The 26515-nt window shown below is 45.8% G+C and overlaps 2 pseudogenes; both read right to left on the reverse strand.

Moving 5' to 3' along the window:
- Positions 1 to 303: 303 nt before the first annotated feature.
- LOC149334211 (uncharacterized) lies at positions 304 to 26515 on the reverse strand (annotated as a pseudogene).
- On the reverse strand, positions 20306 to 23040 carry LOC149334212 (uncharacterized; annotated as a pseudogene).

A 26515-nucleotide genomic window follows, 5' to 3' on the forward strand; every position in this document is an offset into this window, starting at 1 on the left:
CAAAAAGTTTACGGTGGACTACGCAAGAACGCTACACGCAGAGCGAAACTTATTGCTCGCATTTTGAGCAGCCAAATTAATCAAGTTCGATTTATCACTGCTGTAGCATGCAGTGCAAAGAAAAAAGCGAAAGAGAAATAACTCCAACCAGAGTGCGAAATGCTGTATGCTCATTATATCTTTGAAGAAGAAGGCTGAAGTGGTGTTTTCAGTTTTTTCGTGTTATCAAAAAACATCGTGCGCTATTGAAGCGTGTTTTGCTTTGACGTGATACTTGTGGGCAGACCAATCCGGGTTGTCTTTTCAACCTGAAAATCAAAAGAAGCAAAGAAAAATCTGTAGTTGCAACCATGTTGTCTTCAGGAGAAGTAATTAAAGAGCTGAAAAATAAGCTGAACTGCCATAAAAGAAACCAAGAGGAGCACTCAAAGTCATCGCAAACCAAGGATATAGGCATCACTACTGCTCTCATCACAACATATTACCTACATGTCAGCCTGTTTAGACACACGGGCTGGCAGTCTAGACGGTCATTCAGAACCATATGCCATTCTACGACCTGTAATTTCGCTTTCACAAGTATCTACAATAGAGACAGGGTAGGAAGGTCGGATTCTTGAAAACCCAAAATAAAATTTATAATGGGCACGAAGAGAGCGTCGGCCGCTAGGCCAAAGTTTCAGCAAGAAAATATGTCTTTGTCTGGGCAAACACTGTCGACAAGCTCTCTTCTAGAAGTGTTTTCTAGCGCACTGCAATTCCTCTCAGACCCCTTTTTCGTTTTTTGTTGGGTTGACAGGTGTCGGTAGGAGTACGTTACGGCCACTCGAAATATTCCGGGAAGCTAATAGTATCTTCACCGTTTACTGCCGCGAGTTTTTCTATTCATTTTGCATCACCGCAAGTTCATGGCCTCTCCTTGTCTTGTTCGCCTCGCATTGTCCTTATGATGCATGCTCGACAAGTACAGATCACAGAATTGTTGAAGTGGAGTCTAGACTAGTTGTGAAATGTCGCGATCACGTCTTACCCAAACTGCAATGTTTTGTACTGATCCGGAGAACATAAGTGCGCTTCACGAAAAGCTTCGAGTCAGGTTTAGAGTCCAGGCCGGCATGGTTTTCCTGTTTCTCACCACTGGCGAGCGCCCGTATAGCTATCGCTACCACCATGTTGCCTTCCTGCTGTCCTGGGTGCAAGCTCGCCCGATAACCTTCCTTTCTGAATCCTTCATTCGCTTTCTGTTGAGATGATTCTTAGCTCTGTGGCAAAAGCTGCTTATTGCAGCTGCTTTCTGCGAGAAATGTTGTTTTAGCCCGCTATCTAGCTGATGCCTATATTAAACTTGCCAGCAAATAATTTCACAATGATGTATGCTATTTCATTCATTTATACTGGCATCAATGTTGCAGTTACCTTCGCATGATCAGACTATTTATCAATGAACGCTTTTGATATCGAAATAAACCAGTCGGTCCCTATTCAAACTTGAGTCGATGACGACAGCTTGAGCAAAAATACTACTTTAAAAATAATTTCTATCTTTAGCAGCACAAGGCAATGCAGTAAACCGCGAAATTATTCTGCACTTGGCTGCGTACAATTCTACGAAACAAAAAATTTTACGATAAAATTTAAATTTAGTTACACGGACCAAGAGGAACCTCTTGGCGCAAACAGAAAAAAATACTGCCTTTATTTTTTAGCACTACAATATATGTAATTACATGATGGTTGCAAAAACCGGTCTCCAGAATATTTATTCAGGATTTTATCTGAGTGCCTCAGAGTAACAATGAGCGATATTTTTGAAATGCAAGCATCAAGAGCCCAAGCAATACTACAAACACAATGCACTTACATGTAAGTCCTGCTAACGCAGTAAACGTAATCCGATCCAGCAGCGTTAGTATGTCTATTCCGGCGTTGGCCACTTTGAACAGCGTGGAAATGTCGCATATCAAACCAATTGTGACGGTCAGCAGGTCTTGCTTCGAAAGCGCATTCAACAAACACTGCAACAGACCAAAGACACATTTCATACAGGGCAGCTTAGTGCGGAAACTACTCTGCTAACATTGAAGGCAAGGATATTGTCCAGAACGAAACACACAATATAATGGGTCACTAAAACCGCACATTTCACTGCATTATGAACAATATCCTGCCGTTGGAACACATGGATGCGCGTGCAATTGCGTGCGCCTTTTCCTTCCTTTCCCCGGCTTGCAACTAATAATGCGTTGAAATTATCCGCAGAACTTACAGCCACCAAGTAGCTTTTCGTTCTGCGTGAATATTTTTGTTTGATGCATGTGAGCCCCTATCAGAAATTTTTGAATGCCGAATCAAATATCCTGCTATTCAAATGCCTGAACGAATCCGGTACGGCAAGTTAAAATTTATTCGATACAAATTGAACGAGCTGTGAAATTTTTAATGCTTCTGGAATAATTGCCACAAAGTTCAAATAAAACAAGACGCCGATTTCTGCGACCATTGTTTCAAAAGCAGGGTCTACTCTCAACAATCAGCATATTGCCGCGATCGGTCAGGGCATGATGGAGGCTTGAGCACCGCGACGAGGTACAGGGTCCGTCAAAAGTTCCAAGGCCACAGGGTTTGCTTTTGAGCAGTATGGTCGGGCTGTTGAGATACCCTCGAAGCTCAAAATATCTGTAGAGAATAGAAGAAGGATCGTTCTACCATCTGAGAACCTCGATAGCTCTATCGGAATCTTAAGTGCCAGGATATACCGATGAAAAGCGGACCATGTGGCCTGGGAACTTTTAACGGACCCTGTACATTCTTGTGGTGGCGTTCACAATGATAATTCACAGCCTTCAAGACTAGGCGACGCGACAGGGCTCAGGCATAGGTCCTAAAGAAACATCTGACGTCGCGGACTTGTGCGAAGCGCTGTATATGACGTGTAGGCGCTAGTTTTTTTTTGTCTCGGTGCATTGCATTTGCAGAGTAATGACTGCATCCACCTGAGCGCAACCAGCAGACACAAAGAAAAACTCTGTAGATTTCTGACAAGCATCACTGTTTTCTTTTCTTTAATTTCATAGCATTTAGGCTTTTCCACAAGGCCACACAGAACGCAGCAGGTTCAAGACAGGCTCCCAGGTGAAAAAAACAACACTGAAAATGCCTCCCAAGTAAGTAAAATACACTCATGTGGTGTCCTGATTAGACCCTTGAATAGTTCTAAACTTACTTCCGAAACGGTAGCTTAAAAGTTCCTGTGTGCTAGAAAGAAAAACTACGCTAGTTAACCGCAGCAACTCCATGAAGGAAGTTATATTCCCTATGCGCCTGAGAAAAAGTCCATGGGAGGTGTGAAAAATCATCCATTCCTATTCACGCAACAAAAGCAATTTTTAACGGGAGAGCGGAAGAGGACAAGTAATTTATTCACAGTTGGGCATATATTTCCATACAAGTTTTCATTACGCGCTTTTAGAATCGAATGCCTTATTTCTAGATGATATCTGCGCGCGTACTGCGAACATAATTCTTGCACTGGAGAAGCGAACGCTGCTATGACCGCCAGCGTAGCCTTAGTAACAAAACTTGGGCAGCACTTGCTGCACATGCACTCGTTGGCGTACAGGTAGAGCATCCGTCTGACATGGAAGAGGACTGTGACTGCAATCCCGGTGCCGCGCAACACTCCATGCCCCCCCCCCCCCCTCCCCCCTCTTCCAACAAAATATATGTAAGTATCGATGCAAGTGCATAATTAAGCCTGGAGTGCTTCCTGATCCCGGTGACCAGAGCCAGCAACGCAACCTCACGCCAATACAAAGGTTTTGACGAAAGGAGGTAGCCTAGAAGCGATCAAAAGGAAAAGCATTGAAGAACTATATATTAGCTAAAGAAAAACCTAAAATGTACGTCCTTAGAAACAGGGATGGCAATGTCATAATCTATGTGCATAAGATGGTTGAAATAGCCGTAGAATTCTGCACAGGTCTCTACAGTAGCCGGAGTAATCAGGATATTAGTTATGAAACCAGTCGCGCGCAAAAATTAAATATCCCATCTGTTACGAAAGAGGTAGTACAGAAAGGGACAGGTATCTGCGGGTTTTTGAAAGATGAATGGGATATTGGGCCAGCAAGACTTTCCACCCTGTATACGTATTGCCTCATGGCCTCGAGCGTACCGCAATCTTGGAAGAACTATAATGTCATCTTATTGCCAAACGAAATGAAACATCAACGGCTTGGCACAATACATATTGATCAGCTTACTGCTCGTTAATTAAAAGGTATTTACTAAAGTAATCTCTAATTGATTGAGATGGACCTCGGGCTTCAGTCATTCAAAGGACCTGGCTGGCTTTCGAAAAGGATAAGTGGAGATCGTCCACATACAGGCGCGGACAAAAGTAAACGGAGCACGCAACTGTCTTCGAATATTTTTCACGCGTCACATAATTGAAATTTCTACCAGTGGTGCGCGCATGCCGCTAGCGGAGGTTGGTATGTTTTCTTGTAGATCGACAACGCTTCTTCATTACCAATGGAGAAAGCGTGATTGCACTTCGAACGGAATAGCGTGCTCCGTTTACTTATGACCGCGCCTGCACACAACATGAATCGCTTGATACAGAAGTGCGGACAATATGCCCCACCTACACATACAGCCTTCATTTACTACTGGAACGGAATTGGCTGAGTCGGAACCTCGGCAGTTATGCAGACATTGCGTAACCAGGATATAAAACGTCTCATGTAAAGGTTCTGAAAGGTTCTGAGAGCGACCATAGTCATTTAAAGTAAAAGTGATAAAAATACCAATCAGGAAACGCGTCAGGCAAGAGAACACGATCTCTCCGGTACTATTTTCGTCATACTTACAGTAGGTTTTCTGATACCTTTACTGTGAAGAATTGGGGATAACAGTTAATAGAGAATACCTCAAGAATCACATAGCGCGGGCTGCGGCAGAAAAATAAGTGGATGCGATTAGGAAGTTTCCGCAGATAACACCACACCTGGTACAGGACCGGGTTAATACAAAATACATGCCAGATTCCTTCACCCTTCAGTGGGCGTAGTCAGACTTGATAATGATCGAGCCCTTAGTAATCTACAATTAATTGATGACGTCGCCTTGCGAAGTAACACAGGGTAGCAATTTGAATGCATGATCGAGGAACTGGGAAGGGAAAGCTGGATGGTTGTTCTAAAAATAGGATCCTAAACCAAAGGTAATATAGCACAACACTCTGGGAACAGACCAGCAGATTAAAATAGCAGCGAAGCGTTGTAAGTGGTGAGGAAATGGATCTACTTTGAGGCCGCCGTAGTGGCTCAGTGGTTATGGCGCTCGGCCGTTTACACGGGTAAGATCCCGGCCGCGGCGGTCGAATTTAGATGGACGTGAAATTCTAGAGGCCCGTGTATTGTGAGATGTCAGTGCACTTTAAAGAACCTCAGGTGGCTGAAATTTCGGGAGCCCTTCACTAAGGAGTCCCTTATAGCCTGAGTCGCTTTGGGACGTTAAACACCCGCAAAAAATAAAACATACATCTCTTTCGCGCAGTTAATGACCGCAGATTCGGACGACGACAGAGAAGTAGGAGAATAAGGTTGAGGTGGCAACGTGAAGACAAATGCAAATAAATAAAAAAACTGGTAAATTAGTTTTTGAGGAGAGGAAATGGCGCAGTATCTGTCTCACATATCTCGGCGGACACCTGAGTTTGATGCAGCATTGGGTATGGAACATCCTCGCCGAATGTTTCTTCATCCTTCAAGTCATCCTCATTAGCCAAGGAAGCTGCTGATAACTGTGGCATGGCAGTCTCTTCAGAACGTGGAATACTTCCTTCGACGCCTTGCCCATCCTCCTCAGTAGCACTGGCAGCTCCTTCTATATTCGGCACAGAAGTCGTTCGTTCCTCATATTTCTTCAGCATATTAATGTGGAAGAGTGTGACTCTGTGACCCAGATCAGTAACATAGTCTACGTCACTGCGTCTCCGGAATAATTTCGACCACCTGGGGATCTCTAACGTGAAGAAAAGGGCTCAACTTAAATTGAAGACAACGCAGCGATATATGCGAAGCAAAATGTTAGGTTTAACCCGAAGAGAGCAGACCGGGTTGGGAGAAAATGCGAGTAAATAACATCCCAGTGGAAATCAAGAAGAAATGGGCCGGTCATGTAATGGGAAAGCAAAGCACCTGATGTTCCTCAGGAGTGAAAGAGAGAATTCCAAGGGAAGGCAACCATGACATGGAAGAACAGAAAGTTGAGTTGGCGGATTCGATTAGGGAGTCTGCGGCGAAGATTAGGGAGTCTCCGGCCTCCGCAGGCATAGGCCGGAGTTAATTGGAGAGATATCGAGGAGGCTCTTGTCCTGCAGTGGCCATAGTTAGGCTGGTGACGTCGCGCAGTGCTGCCAGACGGCGGACAACAAAAAGGACCATAGCCAGATTGTTTATCTCCGGTAGTTCACAAAGAAAATGAGCAAAACAAGTTTATTGCACCTGTACTAACAACTGCATACGAGCAGCAGTCCTGTAGTAATCGCACAATATTTCGTGGCCAGTCGTTCAAGGGCTTCGGCGCTACTTACATGCTAGCTTATGCGAAAGAAGAGCACCAGTTTCTTAACTTCACCCCGTCTCTCCTGGATTAAGGTTTACAACTTTCGAACGCCAGGAACTGCAATAATAATGAGTTGTATAAGACGAAGCCTATTCAGATATGATTCGTTACGTCTCCATGCGGTGGAAGGCGCAATAACACGTTTTTATTCCTTCAGTGAAACGTACATTTGGCGGTCCGCAACTAACAGCGCCATGCTTGTTTGCGCGTTTCTAGCATGTATTAACACGATAGCCTTAGAGCGGACGTTCAGGGGAAAAGCCGTGTGCGCTCTCACTGTTTTTCAGGATTTGTCGGCAGTCGTCGTGACGTAATACCGCTGTCAACCACTCAGATGGAGACGCCGCTCACCAGACGCACATGCAGATGAACGAGGTGTCGGCGCGGGAGGGGGGGGGGGGGGGGGGGGGGGGGGGGGGTTGCGCTGCAGTCAGAGCGTGTGGAAGGTTTCGACTGATCTGCGGTTGAGGCGTCTAGTCATGTGACAGGGTGCGTGAAGTGGCTTGGGGGGGGGGGGGGGGGGGGTTAGAGAAGCGGCGAAGGAGCGCTGCTCAGTAGTGTCAGCTCTCATTTATGTTAGGCGTGATGCTTGCGACGAGTAATGGAGATTCGTGAGTGGAGAGCAAGTTCTTTCGTGGCGTCGTGGTAAGCCGGCCTTCGAAAGACGACGGCTAAGCGTAAACGTGCGCTGCGCGCTAACCAAGATGCGTCTCTATTAGCACTTCAGGTTGCAGCAATGCGACGTAAACGCCAAGGCGATGCAGAGCTGCGAAATAGAGAGGCTGAAGAAAAGCGGCCTAGGAAACAAGAGAATGCGCATTTGCGAAAGAGAAAAGCTGAAGCGGAGCCTCTTCACATCGAGCGCGAGTAGAATAGCCAGCGCGCGAGCGTACAGCGAATATAGAGATTTGAAAAAAAGACGCTTTCTCCGGCGACCACTAACGCCATCGCGTTCGGCTTCCTAAGGGTTGGTTAGCACTTGGAAAATCTTTTTTTATTGAGCGCGCATAAATATGTACTCACGTACATCTGTTCTGCGCATTTACTACTCTGAATTACAAGCATAGAGTGTTCTGCTCTTAATGCTGACATTGGCATATACCAGGTCTCATTTGCCCTATGGTCAATGACGTTCTTCTAAAGTTTCTTGTTTCGCGGCAAGTAACTTTTATTAGAACAGGTGAAAAGCAACGTCCTCAAAGCTGAACATTCCACGGCCGGCAGGTTCCGCACTCGACATTGTGGAAAACCTGTTTCCCTTCCGTCTAACATAATTTCCAGTACCGTAAGTGGTGTCACCAGATCCGAAGTGACTATGACTATTTTTTATGCATTTCATTGCATCCGTTCCGCCACATCTACCACCTTCAGGCAAACATACAACCACCAGTTTGAGGACTTGAAGAGATGTCTGGTTGTGTGCAGACAGACATATAGGGGTTCTCAACCCCAGCTACGAAAGAATAACGCGAAACTCGATGTAACTGCATCAATAGCTTCTGATGCTCTCGCACTGCAACACATATTCTCATCAGGTGTCCCTGAGACTTGTTGCGTGATACGTGCTCGCGTGCATATACCTAACCCCTTCTGCGTTTTGCAGCCACTGCACGTAAAGACGCCGGCGTAGCGGCTGGTATAAACTCAGCCTGAACAAATGGATTTTTGCATCCACCAGTTCGTTGCTTGCTCGTATGGACAAAATAGATGGACGTATTCATCGTAACGCACAGTGCTAAATTTCTCGCAGTGAGATCCCATGGGAGTTCGCCCAGATAACTGCGTAGGATTCTCGTCCCTTGCCAGCACTGTACTATTCCCACCCGGAATTAAAGACTGCTGATGCAGAATGGATATAGCGTCCAAAATTGTTTAATCAACATGCTTTGTTCATGACTGTTTATCTTAATCGCTTATTGAAATGTGCACGCACCAAAACATTTATCGCTGAATCTTGCTTACTATATGCCTTTGCGTAATGGAAGGCCTTTGGGGATATTCCAGATAAAGTTGAATAAATTTTTGCCGCTTACCTTCAATGTTTCAAACAGCTCCTCGTAAATGGTGTCCTGCATAATGACGAATTTAAGTCAGTAGCCATAAAAACACTCCCTGAAAGTTGCATCCCTTACAATTAAGAATTAAAGGGATGCTTTTGAAATAACTTAATTAAAGAACACAAGTTACATGCAAGCCGTCTATTTGTCGGTAATAAGAAAATATATGCTTGCAGCTGCTTGCCACTGTTAAATATCACATTATGATAACACAACGTCAAATGAAGGAAAGATGCCGATGTAGCCTTCAAATCATATCAGGGAAATACTGAGCAGTGCGCACTTGTAGAAAATGCCAAATTTTTGGGGCCAACAAGAGGACAGGTATGAACCAGAGGTAAATAAATAAAACGCAATGTAGCTAGTACAAAACTGACCGTGGTCTTACCTCAGCGAGGGCACCGTTTTGGCAGAACACACCTGCATCGTCGATGCACTGAAAAGTGCGAGAAATATTACGTCCAATGACGGACATTAAGAAAGAAATACTTATTTGCATTACGTAGTAACTGGATTTAAAAATGTACATATATTGCCAGTCCTGCAGCTAATGCATTCCATTCGTCTAAAATTGCTGTCAGTGACATTGGTTTATAGCAAACCGCGCAAGAATTTTTAACTTAAGTTCATTTATTTCTCATTTTGTGCAAGGAAGAAGCAGCCATGAAAGGCACCGTTCGCGGTAGCTTGAGGAGGTGGCTGCCTCTACAAGTGACGGCAGCAGCTACGCACACATCGAAAAGAAGTTCAAAACGAGCATATGTACATAGAGTTCATTTGAAAAACATACGCACTTACTGCGTTGTATACACTGGTAAACTAGATATAATACAAAATTGCTGCACAAACATAATAGAAGCACAAAAATAGGTAACAGTGCGTATAAGATATTGCAGAAAGCAACAGACCATCAGTTAGGAGCAAGAGAAAAGTCGGAAGCAGCAACCATAAAGTAGAAAAACAAACAAACTCTAAAACATGATCATGCCCAAACAAAATCTTACGAACGACTTCCTTTGACATGTCAGAAATACTAATTTCTTTAGGTTCAAAACTCGTTAGCACTGATGGAAGAGTTTAGTACTGCTGGGAGTATGTCACGGAGTTCAGGAACGTGGCAGTATTCGGGATGGCGGGTACGATAAAGAAACGAGTTTGACGTTAGCTTTAATAGATTGTAAAGAATTAATTATTTCCTCTATTGGCAGTGCCACATGAGTTCACTGAGTGATATTTATGCAAATCATTCATTCTGGCTACATTAAAAAGGTCAAACAACTCCACAAAGGGAAAGTGAAAAAGTTCATTTGTAACTACTCTCAAGACTAATTGCTTCAAATTGAGTAACCGTCTAATATTTGTTTCAACCATCAGTCCGTAAATTAACTTGGATAATAATAAACAATTGTAATGGGACGACACAGCCACAGTCAGTACGGACGGCCACAGCCCTTGTTTCAGCGGTGCTGCTCAGCAGGCCAGCGTTCGGTGGCGCAAAACCCGAACTTCGCCTGCGTCGGCTTCCTTCTTCCTCCTCTTCGTCGGCGCTAGCTGCTGGGGCACCAAGCCCCAACTCTCATGCTTGCACAATTAAAATTGAAAAGTTTTGCTAGTTCCGGTATTGTGGATCTATTTTTATTAAGTCGGCCAATGACATTGCATATTGTTTATGTATAACATTTATGCGCCAGCATCAACTTAAATCAGAAAAGAACTGTGTCCTAGGTGTTTTTATGTAGTCTACGGCATCAATGGTAATGGCGCCAATATCTATTTGGGGCAAAGAAGTTTTGTTCTTAGGCATGCATAGCAATTACCCTTTAGTTTTTGCGCTGTGTCCAAGTAAACAATTGGGATCCATGTAGTCAACAGCGTGTTTAAGATTTTGGTAGCGGTTTTTTCAGCTTTTTTTTTCCTGTGATGAGGAGTTTGGCATATCCGCGTAAATTATGAGGCTGATCTGAGGATCAGAGAAAATACCTTGCAAATTAGTGACGTCTAGAGAGAACAAGACGGATCCCAAATACTTCCCTGTGGTACTCCTGCACTAATATACATAGGTTCCGAGCAGTGATCACCGAATGAAATACATTGCTTTCAATGGCTTAAATAACATGTGAGCAGGACATGCGCTATGTCATGCACGCCTTAAGAAGACGCCTGTGAATTAATATACTTTGACAGAGGGTATCAAATGCATTCGACAGATATGAGTAAATTCATAATGTTAACAAAGACGAACATTTGTGTACCATAATTATTTGCTTGTTGTTTCAGTTGAATACTTTGTTCGGAATCACTTTTTGAAACTCCTTAGCAATGAATATTTACATAAAATATTCATAGCTAAGGAGTTTCAAAAAGTGATTCCAAAGAAAGTACTCAACTGAAACAGCGCTTTTAAAGCGAAAACTCCTTAGCGATGAACATTTACATAAAATATTCGTTAGTCTACTGTCATAAGTTTTCCAAACGGCTTCGAAAGAACTGGAAGTATTGAAGTCAGCCTCCTTTAACACTTTTTATTATAACCTTTATATAATAAAAATCACTTGAGTAACTTTCGTTCTTCCTGGAAATAATGCTGTTGATAACACCAAGCTGAACATACATGTGAAAGGCGATGCTATGGTATAGGTAACACACTTATTGCTTTTACTTATAAGTCTTCATCGTCGCAAGCACTACAAATCTTCAAGTTCAAAACAGGCTACTCGACTTTGCGTTCATTACCCGGGGATCAAAATAAGAAATTTTCCTTGATTAGTATCAAATTATTCGAATTGTCGCTTTCTAGAGCAGTTAGGAATTGATTTATGTAAAAGATATCAAAGCGGTTTGCCGATAGAGTTCCGGAAAACGTTTCACTAGCATTAGAAATTGTCTGGATTTCGCTATTTTGCCTGCCGCGGCTCTCACCAGTATATGTTATAAGAAAATAAATAATGTTAATGTGCTGCTGTTGCGTATTTCAGTACACGAACAAATTTTTAGAGACGTTTAGCTTCTGTAAAACCATTTTCGTGCTTAGAGTCAATGAACTTAGATGCAGGCGGTCTTTCAGGGTACTCTTTTCTAATTTTTGTGCTTACGTATCCTTCGTGCATTCTTCATGGTTTTTGTCGAAAAACAAAAGCTATAATTGGGCCTTATTTAGAAACGTTTATACGCCTCACAGGGTTTATGCGAGTGATATACTCGGTCTCAGGAAACGTCCTCGTTGGTAGCCCTAAACCGAGATGAGCTGCTGTGCGATGTGTCTTGATAAACATTTTTCTTTCGGTTCCTATTTAATCCCCTTACAGGCGAATAGACCGGAAAGATGTTGCCTATATCGGTATCTATGGCCTCTATCTTAACAAGCTTCGTTTGCGAAGCATCCCCATGTGGCCTTCATGGTAGGCTTGCTGTCAATGCTTCACAAAAGTGTTTTGATTTCGCACGAAGCTGACGCCTAACTATTAGACAACAGTGACATTGCGGCTGCGTCTCGAACACCTGTCGATAAAGGGAGCCCCTGCGAAGAACGTAGCATGACAGGAGTTTCGCACATAGCGAAACTGCATTGTGCACTTCAAAGTTGTCGCTTTATAGCATTTGATATACATAGAAAGCGAACCCAAAGGAGCAATTGGGAGCTGGTTTGTCTAGCGACATGCGTGGATATATGGTCGCGTGCGCCACATGCTTTCCTTAATGCGTTCTATACGAGACTTGAGCAAGTTCCGCTCTAGAAGACAGCCATCGGATGGAAAGTTGAAGCCATTTCCTTTCTTGCTAATGGCGAAAACCTTCCTTAAAGGTGTTAACAGATGTCTCCTTATCTCTAATTTTCGACCCGCGCGAGCCGTTGCAACCACCGCCAATCCTCTACGCTTGCTGCCTGAGATGCGTTGGCCCCGTTGCCTCAGGTGCTCTGTCCGGCTTTGCGCCGTTGTTAATTTTGGCGTCGTGTTTCTTCATGTGTTGGTGATGATGGTGCCGTGAGAAAAACGTACGCCGTATGGCTGGCCTAAGTTGAATCATAATCGCTCGCCTTTACCTCAATGGTTCTCGAAAACACTCGTAAAATGTACCGGTTAGTAGCTGTGGCTTTGTACCTTTGTTTAGCAAAGAGTAACATACCCCTTGTAATTTGCTCATTGAGGTGTGAAATTCTCCCGAAGCGTTCGTTCACATTTTGTTTACCGCGGGAAGCACGCATCGCTGTCCCCTTTCCTAAGTAGAAGTCAGCTAAACGGAAGAACAGAGAAATAAGACGGACTCCTCACGCGGGCACTAATAAAGTCTCTTTTGAGTTGCAGCTGTTTATGACAGCTCAGAGTTTGCCTCGCGAAGGTGGCCAAGGATAGAAATAATAACAAAAGAGAGTAAATGAAAGCTAACACTTTATCTTGTGTATACTGTTCAATATAAACTGTTGACCACTCAAAAACTGTTTTGAGCGCTCCAGAGAATTTCACTTATTTTCTTCTTTAATCCATCACTCTTTGTCATCACTGGCCACTGATGTAGAAGAAACAGATTTTGATCTAAGTTATACTACGATTCAGACCTATCGTACAAAAACCAGCGCTTACGAACACGGACAGAGGACAAGGTGAAACAGACTGACGGTCCTTGATGTTTTTGGCCGCAATGCTTCAGGACTAGAGTTTACACATGAAGTGCCTCAACAGGGATCCTTGCAGTTTCTAGATTTGAAATTAACCTTTGAACCGAATCATGTCTGTTGGGAGTACTCCCCTCGGAGCGCGAAACCGTTGCTCAACTATGGCTCCTTCCATTCTAAAGTTGTAAAAACACGTATTGTTAAGAGCCGCCTTGGTATGGCTGTGACTACATCATGCCACCATAGGATGGGAAACAGCCTCCTCACGCAGGCAAGCAGGTGCAGGGATGCAGGGTACCCGGAGGCCCTTATCGTGTCCTGTGCTGAAAAGACATCCAAAAAGGTGAAGGCGTCGGGCCACTCCTCAGAACTTAGTACAGGTTCTAAAGAAAGAAATGTGGCAGTTATGCCGTACATTCACGCAGTATCTCACAGGCTAAAGAGAGTAGGGGCCCGATAGGAAGTAAGCCTGGTTTTTTCTGCTCCCAATAAACTAGCAAAAGTAGGGGCTGCAGTGCAGAAGAAACGCGAGGGGAAGGATAGTAAGAACGTTTGCAAAGTTAAGCATGGAAACAAGTACGTTGCCTGTAGGAAGGGAGTGGTGTATCTTATCCCTTTGTCTTGCGGCCGTGTGTACATCGGCAAGACGGGCCGGTGTATCAACATTCGCCTCACACAACATGCCAATTCGGTCAGCAGCAAAGATAATAGAAATGTAGCACAACACTGCCTCACGTGTGAATGTGTTCCGTATTTTCTTGACACGGAAGTGTTGTTTGTACATCACGATCAGCGCACGAGGGAGATCGCGGACGCATTCCACACCATCAGGAAGGGCGAGGGATGCGTAAGCAAATCTTCGATTAGCTTGTCAGGGAGCGAAATGAGCCTGCTTCATTCTGGGTAGGGAGGGTGAGGTAATGACGCACGTGTCTTGAATGGATTATTGATGTTTTTTGTTTTCTCTATTTTTACGCTTGTGAGTGGCAACAGTGTATCCGGGTTTGACAAGATGTCTTTGCGCATGTCTGTGTAAATGTATAAATTGACTGCGTACGTATGAATAAAATTCAGTTGTAAGTTCAGCGCCGTCAGTCTGTTTCACCTTGTCCTCTGTCCTTGTTCGTAAGCGCTGGTTTTTGTACGATGGATCACCACCAACTCGCCCAATCCTCAGTTCTTCTGCGATTCAGACCTACTCATGATAACGACACCTGTCGGCTACTTTAGAGCGAAAGCACTAATTATGGGTGTCAAACCCATCCAAGAATCTTATGTGAAGCCTCCGAGCAATCTGGCACGATGTAGAGAGGGTGTAAAGATGAAGAACCAGAAACGCGGTTGCGTGCACATGCAGGTGCTAGAAAGAAGAGGAGAAGAATGAACGCATGCTTCAGCACGTCTACACGGTTTAACAGCGTTAATCTCTTACCGTTTCTTTAACACAACCTGATGCTAGATTATCTAGAATCCACAATTATGGCCTACCTTGGCGAGGAGTCCTGTGTCACCTTGATTGAGGTGCAGAGGATCCTTGCAAACCCGCTTACAGCTGCTGCACCACATGCCGGTCCCTGTCACTTTCTTCAGCACATCGCCTGCGTGACACCAGTCGTGTTAAACCCCACATGAACACTCTATGTTGATCAGGATACTAAAATTGCGAAAGAACCAGCGAAACTGCTTTTACACGTTGATGAACGGAATAGTGTCCGTTTTCAGCAACTTTACTACGCTAGCTGTGCTTGACGTATCAACGCACAAATATAAACACAACATGATGACAGCTGTTCGGCGTCAAGGCGCTCTGGGATAAAAGAATGTTAAGGTTGTCCAAAACGGGGTAGTTTTAAAACAAAGGAAAAACTCCGCAAAATGACGAGGACGAAAGACAAAGGAACTAAATTAAACACCACGGGCGCAGAGTGTTTGGTTTCCTTTGGCTTTCGTCCTGCTCATTTTTAGCAGTTTCGTTTTTCTTCGATCATGAACCAACTAGCCCTGAACAGCGTTCTCCTAAATGGATTTAAAGATGTTTATTTTAAAAGAAAAATGATGTTGTTCAAAATAATTCTGTCGTAATTGTGTGTACTTTGCATTGGGTGGATAAAAGAAGCAAGCAGTCACTGTCCTGCAAGTTTTCCTGACAGAATTTGCGAAATAATTTTGCTAGTTCATACCGTCCTCTACGAATCAGCTGCTGCTTTTAAGCCGCTATTAATTAGGCACTCAACAGTTTTGCAGAACTTATCACAGTGCGCTTGATCGTGGGATATTCACCGATTATTGCCCTTATTTATCTATGTGATGATGAAAGTTCGCCCCAAGCGGGGGTGGGAGCGGGTAGGGGGGGGGCATATTAATATCTTAGGAAATGTCAATCACACGGCAACCAACCACTCGAGTGGTCCTGTTGATGTTACCGCGGGCGGAGTGGGTTTAAAATATTTTGTCGCCCCGCGAACAAGGTCGATGCGTTGTCTGCAGCGTTTTCCTCTCTGCGAGGCCGCTCTAGCGCCAGGACCACTCGCACCAAAGCCAAGACAAAGTCACACAGCACTGCTGACATGTGTTGCCACTATGTGGCTCGGCCGCATTTCCGAGCGGGGCGCGCCTCACTCGTTTCTCTTGTATAGCTTCAGGCTTCCGTCCGTTCCTTGAACATTTTCCCAAAAAATTCACTAATACCTCCAGAACGCCTTTTAGGAAAAACCTCTGCACGAGGAACTGAACAATTTACCTAATTGAGAAAAATACTTCTGCTATTGTAATGGCCAGCACTGCTCCACTAATCAAAACACGCGAGGTGTCCATTACCAAATGGCAGCTGACAATGAACAAATAATTGTATTTGCAGAACATTTCGCTTGAGTCTTCAATGGTAAAGTTGTTAAATCCAGACTAAGAAACATTATACCACAGTTCTGACGGCGTGAGTTTCTTTGCCCATTTCACCATCCTGATTCTTAAAACTTTACGTTGTGTAGAAGCAGCTCGACGGTATGTGCATTGTGTGGAAAAATATACATGCAAATGTACAAGGAACCTTGCGTAAAGTGTTATTTTTATTCGCTCTTTTATTCTTCCAACTTCCTAGAAGGATAGCTTTCCAAAGGCTCTCCGGGTTAAGCGGGCAAGGCCGCCTAGGTGGTCGAAATTTCCGGAGCCCTCCACTACGGCGTCTCTCATAGACTTAGTCGCTTTGGGACGTTAAACCCCATAAACCAAACCAAACCAAACCGTTTTCAAATGAGTAGTTGGGAAGGAATACTTTCACTTACCTAAGCCAAGGGTGTTCAAGAGAATTAGTCAAATTCCTTTCAATGCCTTCACAGCTTCTTGTGGCGTTCCTTGTGTGGCAATGCCCTTCAGTGCGCACTAAACAAATGAAAATATTCAAGTAAGAAAAAGTCACGAGTGTCGGTCACCTTCTTCCATGCCGCGTCTGCCTTTTCTATACGCGCATGTTGTTGTGTGTATGGGAGCGGTGAAGGGAAATTCAAAATGAGATTTTAAGCTGCAGATTTGGGCTGCACTGGAATTTATGAAACATCTGCGTTTCTGCCTCCGGATTTTCAAGACGCTCTTTCGGCCCGTCGTCTTGTTAGTCCTTTGTCACTGAAAGAAAACGCGACGTCTACTTTGGCTGGAAATATCAGTCGGCGCTGTAGACATAGCGAGGCAGGAGGTGAAGGAGCACCCGCTGTGGTGTGTGTACTCCTCGTGAGTCTCGTCCTGGACTTCTTTGTGCTGGCTCCGTAATCGCAACATTTTTTGAATTTTTTTTTCTGTACCAAATGAAATTATTCTTGGAGGCTGGCACCAAATTTCATAACAATACAGTTCATAAAAGTTGAGGGGCTTGCACTAGCACGCACTATATAAACGAGAATGTCCTGTAAATGCCCAAACTAAGCAGAAAAGTCTGTCACATATTTAGGACGAAAACTTATAGTAACAACAGAAGTTTGTGTAGCAGGAACAGAATTTCATCTGCATAACAGTACTAGAGTAAAAAACTACAGTACCTCAGAAGAATACTACAAAACTACTAAACAACAGAAGAATCAGCCAATAAGGCTGAACTAGAAAATGTTTTGTCGTATTTTTTACACCTTTGTGTCATTGTTTTCGTTTCTGAAAGTAATGAAAGTTAATGTTCGTATGAGATATACAACAATATGCCTGGGGAATATGAGAAACATGTTATAGAGTGTACATGCATCATATTTCTCCGCTGCATTTCATTCCACACCTGCTGTCTTGGCAGTAACGAGGCATGTGGTAACATGCGGCAGAAACTGCATCATATGGTGGTCTTTATGAGGAGGCACACGCAGAAAAATTCATCCGATCCGATCTTTTCGAACTTTCTCAGAAAACAACTATAACGAACTGCAAAAGTGTTTTATCAAATATAGCACTTACCCCAACAAGTTTAATGACGAACTTCGTGAACGGCATCTGCAGATAGGATGGAAGACACACGTTGAAAGAAAATGAAATACAAGGCGAAGTCGACGTCGCAAATCTGTAATAGGACGTATATGCAGGATACACCGTGTTCTGTGCTCGCCTGAGTTTTCCTCGGATTTGCGCTACGACAGTCAGTTCAAGAAAGTAGCGTGGAACGTACGAAAGCAGCAGACAATAAAATGTCGATATAAAGCCGCGTATGTCAAAACAAGCGCACACTACGCGTGCCGCGCCCACGTTTGCAACAGATCAGACTGCGCGATGCAAAATGCCCGCGGCACTTAATATTACCAACACGATATTGCAAATAGAAATATCGTGATTTATTCAATATCTATATACACAATCGCCGGAAGTCGTCTGCCACGCCGTTTTCCAGCCTGTCAAAAGCCTGTCTGCGGCAATATGCGTGGGATGTGAACGGTCGAGTGAACGGTCAGATGTCAACGGTGCGCACGCGGTGCATTCTCTCCCCAACACTTTCTTTAATTTCGATGAGAGCACGACCATGCCAGCTGACAGAACTCTGTGATACGATGCTGTTGGAGAATAGCGTATGCTCAACAGGACTATTCCTTCATCGTTGTCATCCGTGTTTAACGCCTAGCAATCAGATGCCCTGACGCGCCGACAGCTTTCATCTGTACTGCGTGCTTTTAGATCAGGTTGTGGTGCTTTTATGCCATCGCACTCTTAGTTATGAACGCGAGGACAGATAACGCTTTATGTTTTCGACAGTGATGCTCAGATTCATCAGCGATGACGTCCGTTGTGCCTGTTATATTTCGACGGCCAAGATTATTGATGTCTGTCAGCGAGGCTCTTTTCTAGCCAGCAAGCACGATGGTGTGATTAAACCGTATCGTGAACACGCTTAAGTATAAGAAACCAGGCCTGTGAAGCTATTACAGTGTCAGAACTAAGCGGAGGAAGAACCTGCCCCGACAGCGTCGAGGTTCGAACTGTTTTTATTGCGCTGCTCGGGCTGCGGTGGCATAGCGCCAATCTCTTCTTCCTTTTCCGGCGCTGTGCCCTGGCTGCGACCAGAGCGCGGAGCGGGGGGTACTACAGTGCTCCCCTTGTAGAGCGGACGCCACAGGATGTGTCCAGGAGACGTGTTCGGAGGAGGCCGCGCAGAATGGTGGCACAGTCGAAGCAAGAGTAACTGGAGGGACCACATGCAGAGTAACGGCAACGTAGGCTGGTTTTAGTCTGTCAGCAGACACGATGTCTTCACGGCCATTGATATCGACCGTGATGGTCTTTGTGGCACGATGGAGCACACGGAACGATCCATGGTAGGCTGGCGTTAGGGGTGGACGGAAGTGATCATAGCGGACAAAGACATGGCTCCCGCCATGTCTGCCAGATCTTGGCTTACAAACACGGACTCAGGGGGACGGGCAGCAGGCATGACAGGAGTAATGTGTTGAAATGTGTTGCACCGGTCTCGGAGGTAGATGGAAGCATAGTGTATGCGTGGAGGAGACGCAGGAGAGAAAAATTTCCCAGGGAGGCGCAGGAGAACACCATGGACTAGCCCCAGCAGAAGAGCAGCCTAGGTCAACCTTCAGTGGTGAGCGAATGCCCAGGAGGACGTCGGCATTGATGCAAGGCGAGGTGGCGACCAGCAAAGAAGGCGAGATGTGACCAGCTTCTGCGTCGCGCGCTGTTTAAAAATACGCAAGGTACGTAAGGGCGCGTTACACAAGTGAATGTCTCGCAGGTAATGAAGTTGTAGGAAAACGGCAGCGGAATTTAATGAAGGACAGGGATGTGGGTGAGGCGCAAAGACGATGCAGCTCTGGGTTGTTGCGCTGTGCAGCCGCTTGCTCCTCCATGTCCACTGGTTATTTGGACGCAATGAAAGTGCATCAGCTGCCGCATTTTCTGGCCCGCGGACGAGACGGAGATCCCCTGTAAACTCGGAGATAAAACTCATTTGGCGGATTTCGCGTGCAGTGTAGTTGCCGCGATTCGGTTGGAAGGCAGACGTCAAGGGCTCATGGTCTGTGACGACGTGGAAGTCTCGCCCCTACAGGAAGTGGTGAAAATGCATTATGGTGAGGTACATCGTGCGAAGGTGTTCTGTTAAGTCTCAGGTGTGTTCAACTTTTGTGAGAAAAAGCCAAGAGACCGCCAAGTAAAGAGGAGGGGTGCTGTTCGGGAACAGCGCTTACGGCGGTACTTGATGCATAGGTGACGAAGAGGAGTGGAGCGACAGGAACTGGATGTATCAGCAAGGTGGCGTCGTCGAGCGCCTTCTCGGCAGCAGGGAATGCAGATGCAGTGTCATCAGTCCACTCAAATGGCGCAGCAGTATCTTTCTTGGTAGCCAAAATGTCCGTCAGAGGCTTCAGGAAATGGATGCACTTCCGGAGGAAACGGCGATGAAAGTTCAGAAGGCCCAAAAATTCTCGGACCTCATTAAGTGACGCGAGGGGCGGAACATCTTGCGTAGCCTTGGCTTTGCTGTCGAGAGGTCGAATGGTTTGTGCAGAGACAAGTTGGCCTAGAAACTGTATTGTAGTTACTCTTCGATGCCGAAGAGTAACTTGTTCGTGTTCATGACGAGCCCATATTCATCAAGTCGGCGGAAGAGGGTGCGCGGGTAAGCTTCATTTTCAGAACTGGATGAGCTGGCGACGTAAGCACGCTGAAAAGTGTGTGCGGCGTAGCGCAATCCAAAAGGCACCCTAGCATGCTCAAAGAGGCCGCATGGCGTGGAAATAGTCGTCTTCGGATTATCAACGTGCTCCACGGGAATTTGATGGTAAGCATTCACCAAGTCAATCTTAGAGAAGATCGTGCACCCAGCCAGGTTCGATGTGAAGTCCTGAATGTGAGGAAGAGGATAGCGGTCTGGAAAGGTGTTGGCACTGAGGGCGCGGTAATCGCCACATGGTCTCCAGTCGATAATAAGAACGGTAAACTGGGCTAGTTGGTAGGAATTCATACTGAAAACTGCGCAAAAAAACGAAGACACAGAACGAGAAGGCGCGACACGGGCGCAGACTATCAACTGAATTTTTATTCACATGAAGAGGCCTATATAAGTATCTTCGGCCCACAGTGAGACAAGCACAAAAACACAACAACCGCGAAAATAACCCAAAACACAATCACCCACTGTCCCTTCGCGTGCACCGTGATGCAACCGTCAATTACACTTCCAAAAAACTGCGCACAAACAAAACCACGACAACCTCAACGGTCACGCTGATATCACGCCAAAGATTCATATCGCCTGCTCGCCTTAAGAAAACTGGCCGAAAGGGTTATCTCCCTATCCAGCAAGGCCACTGATGGTGAAGCCACACAGGAATCTCCAGTCGCCCGGATTTTTCCAGGGCGCGGTAATCGCCGCATGGTGTCGTGGAGAGTCGCCCTGATTTTTCTTTGGCACCATGTGGAGTAGCGATGCCCAGTTGCTGGAGGAAGGACGCACGATGCCGAGTTCAGGCATGGGTTGAAACTCACGGCGAGCGACAGCGAGACGTCCTCCAGACAGGTGACGAGGGCGTGCAAAAACCCGAGGTCCAGAGGTCACGATGTGGTGGGTGATCGAGTGATTCACGAGTGATTCTCCTGTGTGTGGCTTTGTAAGGCTGGGAAAATCAGTGAGATCTTTCGCATGCGGCGAAACGGCGACGAGACCTTGATGCCCCGTCGAGGCAGCGGTAGAGAGTGCGCCGTTGACGTAGAGGTGCTTGCGGAGATCTGTGAGGCCATGAGCTGGTATGTCTACCGCGAGGTTGAACAAACTGAGGAAATCAGCGCCGAGAGCAGCTTGCGAGATGTCAGCGATAGTGAAAAGTTAACGAAACGTGCGGCGCAATCCAGGGTTAAGCGTAAGGGCCCTTTGGCGGGACGTGCGAATGGGGTAGTTGTTTATCGCTTGGAGCGCGGAGGTCCCTCAGTTGCGACGATGATCAGCTCAAGAGGTAGCTATGACCTTGACTTCGGCTTCCATGTCGACCATGAAACGAAAACGAGTGATTGTGTCGGAAACGTGAAAGAGGCGGCATGTACGTGGCCAGTCGCAGCGTTTCCCGACCAGGGACAAGGGTGGATGCACTTGCGGGCAGAGCTGCCGAAGGTGCGGTGGTACCAGTAAACAGCCGCGGGCGAGTTGACTGGCCGCGTGTCGGATGGTGGGGGCTCCAGGGAGCCCGAAGTTGCGAGGGAGCGGTGGCGTGACCTGAACATCGGCAGAGAACGGCGAGGCAAGGGAGCGACATCGAGCCGCCTGGCAAGAGCATCCGGTCGACCTTCTATGCTCACAAGCTGGGAGGCTGCGGTAGTAGCTAGAGGCAGAATGGTCACGGCGCTAAGGGTGACGTGCCATGAGTAGGCCGCAACAGGGTCAGCAAGTTCGGCGAGCTTTTCCAATGAGACATCTTCCGCGGCCGCGAGGACGAGGACCATGTTGTGGTGAAGACTGTGGAGAAACAACTCACACAGAGGAGTGTCCTGCTGGGAGGCGGGGTATCCAAGCAGCTGGCGCATGCGACGGAGGAGCTGCGAAGGACGGGTGGCACCAAGCTCTGTAGTGGTGAGGAGCTGCTGGAGCCTGCTGCGCTCGGACGCTGACTTGCTGTCGACGACAGCCACCTTCAAAGTGTCCAAGCGTAGGGCCGTGTCCGGTGACGTGCGGCCGCTAATTCTTCGGCTACGTTAGGAGGCAGGGAGGACACCAGATGGAGGAACTTGTTCTCCTGGCAGGTGATACGCCGCAACTAGAAATGCGCCTCAACCTGTAAGAGCCAGGAACGGGGGCTATTGAGCCAAACTGGAGGCAGGTTGACTGGTTGGAACGCGGCCAACGAAGCGCCGCGAGAAGGAGCCTCCTGGGATGTGTCGCCGCCTCTAGAAAGGTTGGAAGAGCCAGCGGAATCCACGTAGGAGGTTTTGGTTGCGTGTTCGATGCCGGGTAACCAAATCTGTCGATGATAAGGCGTGGAAGAACCAGCCCCGACAGCACTGAGGTTCAAACTTTTTTATTGCGCTGCTCGTGCTGCAGCGGCCTTGCGCCAAACTCTTCTTTTTTGTCCGGCGCCGTGCCGAGTCCCGCCACCAGAGCGCGGCTCGAGGGGTGCTACAACAGTTTTAAGCAGTAGGCCAACTCAGGATAAGCTCGTCAACGGTCAAAGCCCCCGAATTCAGCTCGGCACTGTCATGGCGGCGGCAGCAGTAGTAGCAGCTTGGGCCATCGCTTCGAGCAGCGGCAAATGTTTATGACTGACTGGAGCAGGCTGGCCTCATATTCGGCTGTCGGACACATCGATGCGCTGGCTGCGCGTCGATGTAGGCGACGAGCCATGTCCGCCGACACTGCGATGCGGGCCTTAATCGCTCACAGCCGAAAAGCAAGTGCTCTGTGCACTCCTATTGTAGAGCACCGGGAGTTTAAAGGAAATAGTCGGCTCAGACCGGTACATTGCAGCTCACCAGACAACTTGAGCCGCTTTACAAGGAATATCTCCGACCAGCTGTGCAGAAGTGGTGGATCGCTTTTCCCAAGACTACGAACGACCGTGCTTATAATGAGGAACGTTTAAATTTTCGCGGCAGCATGACAGACGTCGTTTGATGTGTCGAAAACACATACATTTGAATAGGAGTTCCTTCAAAATCTAATCTAGAGGTGATCAAGCAATCAACAAGGTTACCTTGCCTCAACCAGGAAAACTGGGGCACGTGGAAAAACCCCGTACAATCACTACCTTAAATGTTTCACAGGCGCTAGACGGGGAAAAAAAATTATTTATCGACCCGATCAAACGCTTGGAAACTGAAAAACGTATGCCAGTCACTGCTAGCTAAGGTTTCGGGTAGTTCATTTTTAACGAAAAAACAATTTGAATCGTGAAGGCGAGTATAGGTATAAATAAAGCAATGGTTTGTTTAGGGCAGCATAGCTTGCTAGCGTTGTTTCTTTTATTACCAAGGAGTTTGCTATGGGACAGTTTTATTGTGAAATGAGTATGCGACCTAAGCAAAGGCTAAACGAGGGTTGGCCTGTGGAAAACAGCTAAAACCTCAATTTAATATTATATGACTAGAGGTGAGTATCTTAAATTTCCGGTCATTCTATGTGTGGCTATTTTGCGTAATCTTGCAACATAGGACGGCGCTACGAATAAAATAGGTCAAAAATATTTAGAAGCCAGCTAGTCATCAGCCGTAACTGCCTACAATCCCTTATTACAAAATTAGCTGTAGTTAGGCTGTAATTAATCTTCATTAACACAATTTCACTTGGCGTAAGCTCAAAAACTATTCAAATGCGCGATACTTAAGATCACAATTTTGGCCCCGAAAGTCCAAAGAAGCGGCGAAAAACAGTAAGCTGGATGTTAACACGCTAAAGTACGTTTTGTGACTTTTGGAAGTGGAATGGCGAGATTAATACATACATGCCTAATTCGAATCGTCGATTTTCCATCTATATATTCAATTCCAACCGATGCAACATGCGAAAGTGGCTGCTGTTAGTAAAATGCCGAACTGGCGCTTAGCTGTTGCTAAAAGGAAAAAAACATCGGCGATGTGCACAGAAACCGACAACTTTTCGCCGCTCCTGCATCGCGACCGTAGTCGCTTAGGTACCTTTGTTCACATATGACCCCTAAAAGCTGACCTATAGAATCACCGCTTCATTCAAATTACCTGCGCCCTCTGCCACGTCATGTGAAAGCAGGATCCTCCGCCTTACCTGAAATGTTTTCATGAAGTCAAAGCCATCACAGTTGTTGACACACCATAGATTCCCTCATGGTAGAAGAAAGAATGTAAAGAATTACGTTATTCTAGACCGCATTCAATGCGCATCTTGAATAGCATAAAATGTTTATGAAGAGCCGTAAAAGCATAATAAAAATTCATTAAGAACATTCTTTCCATTACTTGCTTGAACAGGTAATGCACTCGCTGGAACGACAAACAAATGAAATAAGGCACCACCAGTGTTACCACGCAGGCATACTTTGTCGACAACCCGCTAAGCACATTTGGTGACGCCCACGTGATGATAAATACAGTCTGAGTCCAGATAATCTGGTCATACTAGAGGCACGCTGACTTATGAATTATGCCCTGATACCTTTAGTTCATTCACCCGAGGGCATCGCCAGAGCTTGGGGAGATCTCGAGTTTCGCCAAACTCGGAGCATCCTGCATAGCGCCCCAGATGCTTTTATGTATAAATAATAACATGTAGTTCCTTATAACATTATAACATGCAGTAATATAACAGGATACCTACAGAGGGATAGGTGCAGAAGTCTCCATTGTTACCCAGGCACTGGCGAAAAAATGACGAATATCCGTTATTAGAGAATGCATTTAAACATATTGTCTCAGAGTAAAGCAGGAAAAAAATGTGCACTGATTACGATATAAATCCCGTCTATTAACGACTGCTTATAATTGGTTTGTTTTTGGGCCAGCCAAGGCAGGACCTGATGGTGTCTCTGCTGCGCGACCCACTTTTGAAGCATTAGCTTATTCATACACCGAAAAGTTTTCAGCACACAACAAAAAAGGAACTTCGGCAAGAGATTTTGCCGGGCTAGTTGGCTTGATACTTGTAATGACATGAAAGCTTATGCGCAAAAAAAGGCGACACGAAGACAGAAGACACGACCGGACGAGCGCTGCTCCTGCCGTGTCTTCTGTCTTCGTGTCGTCTTTTTTTGCGCATAAGCTTTCATGGCATTACAACAACCAAAAATGTGTCCGCCGGATGTACTATAGATGCACTTGGCTGTGCGGCCACGAAAGCGCTGCGCTTAAACCCAATACTTCTGCACCATGAACATCGACAGCAGCTGATAGCTTCGCCGCCGTTTAGCTTCTTGGCAACGCAGTCGCCTAAGGGCCCGAAGTAGATAGGTGCTTAATAAAACAGAATCGCGTTCCCTCCAGGGCTGCAACGTCTTTCGTCAGCAGCAAGACGTTGTCCATGCCAACAACGCTAGCTACAAGTTGTCGTAAACTGTGAGTCTCTTTTTACCTTCTAGCGCATTTCATTTTACTTGTGCTCGTGCCCATGTTGAGCTTGAAAGCAAGTCAAATAAAGCTGCGCACTCTAAAAATAGTTGACACTGTTGCACCTAACTAATGGAACGTTCTTCTACGCTTCAACGTTTTGTTTGATGTTTTTTTTTAGTGGACGTGTCAGCTCAGTGAATAGCTTCAACCACACACAAGGCTCTCAGACAGGTGTATAAGGTGTCCATTATAGCAACGAACAAAAGGTACTTACGTCCCCAATTCCAAATACGTTGCTTATCGTTAAATTGGCGCAGTTGACTGTGAAGAGAACGTAAAATATTAATAATTATTCAAGCAAAGATCTCCTGAAGGTCAAAATAATTGCGCAGCCACCTCACAACCATAAGGAGCATGCAAGAAAAAACAAATAAATACAGAAAAAGAAGCAATATATGTGCTTGAATTGCTGCTTATAGTTGAGAGTGACCATCAGGGGAGAGCTATTAGCAACAATTCGTTCAGCACTTGTCGAGAAGGCAAAAGAAGACTAACCCGCATTTCCATTTTTAAAATGTTTAGCTATTATACAAGCATGCACGAAGAACAAGACAAATTAAATAGAAGGTAAAGGTCGTGCACTACTCTGCAACTATGCAGGTATGCCAGTCTTACGATTTGACGATGCAAAGACGGCCGGCGAGCATGCCAGAAGTACGCCGACCATGGCCATAAACGATGCCAT

The sequence above is a fragment of the Amblyomma mixtum genome, chromosome 8 (assembly GCF_055824585.1).
Source record: "Amblyomma mixtum isolate Tamu chromosome 8, ASM5582458v1, whole genome shotgun sequence".
Taxonomy (NCBI): Eukaryota; Metazoa; Arthropoda; class Arachnida; order Ixodida; family Ixodidae; genus Amblyomma; species Amblyomma mixtum.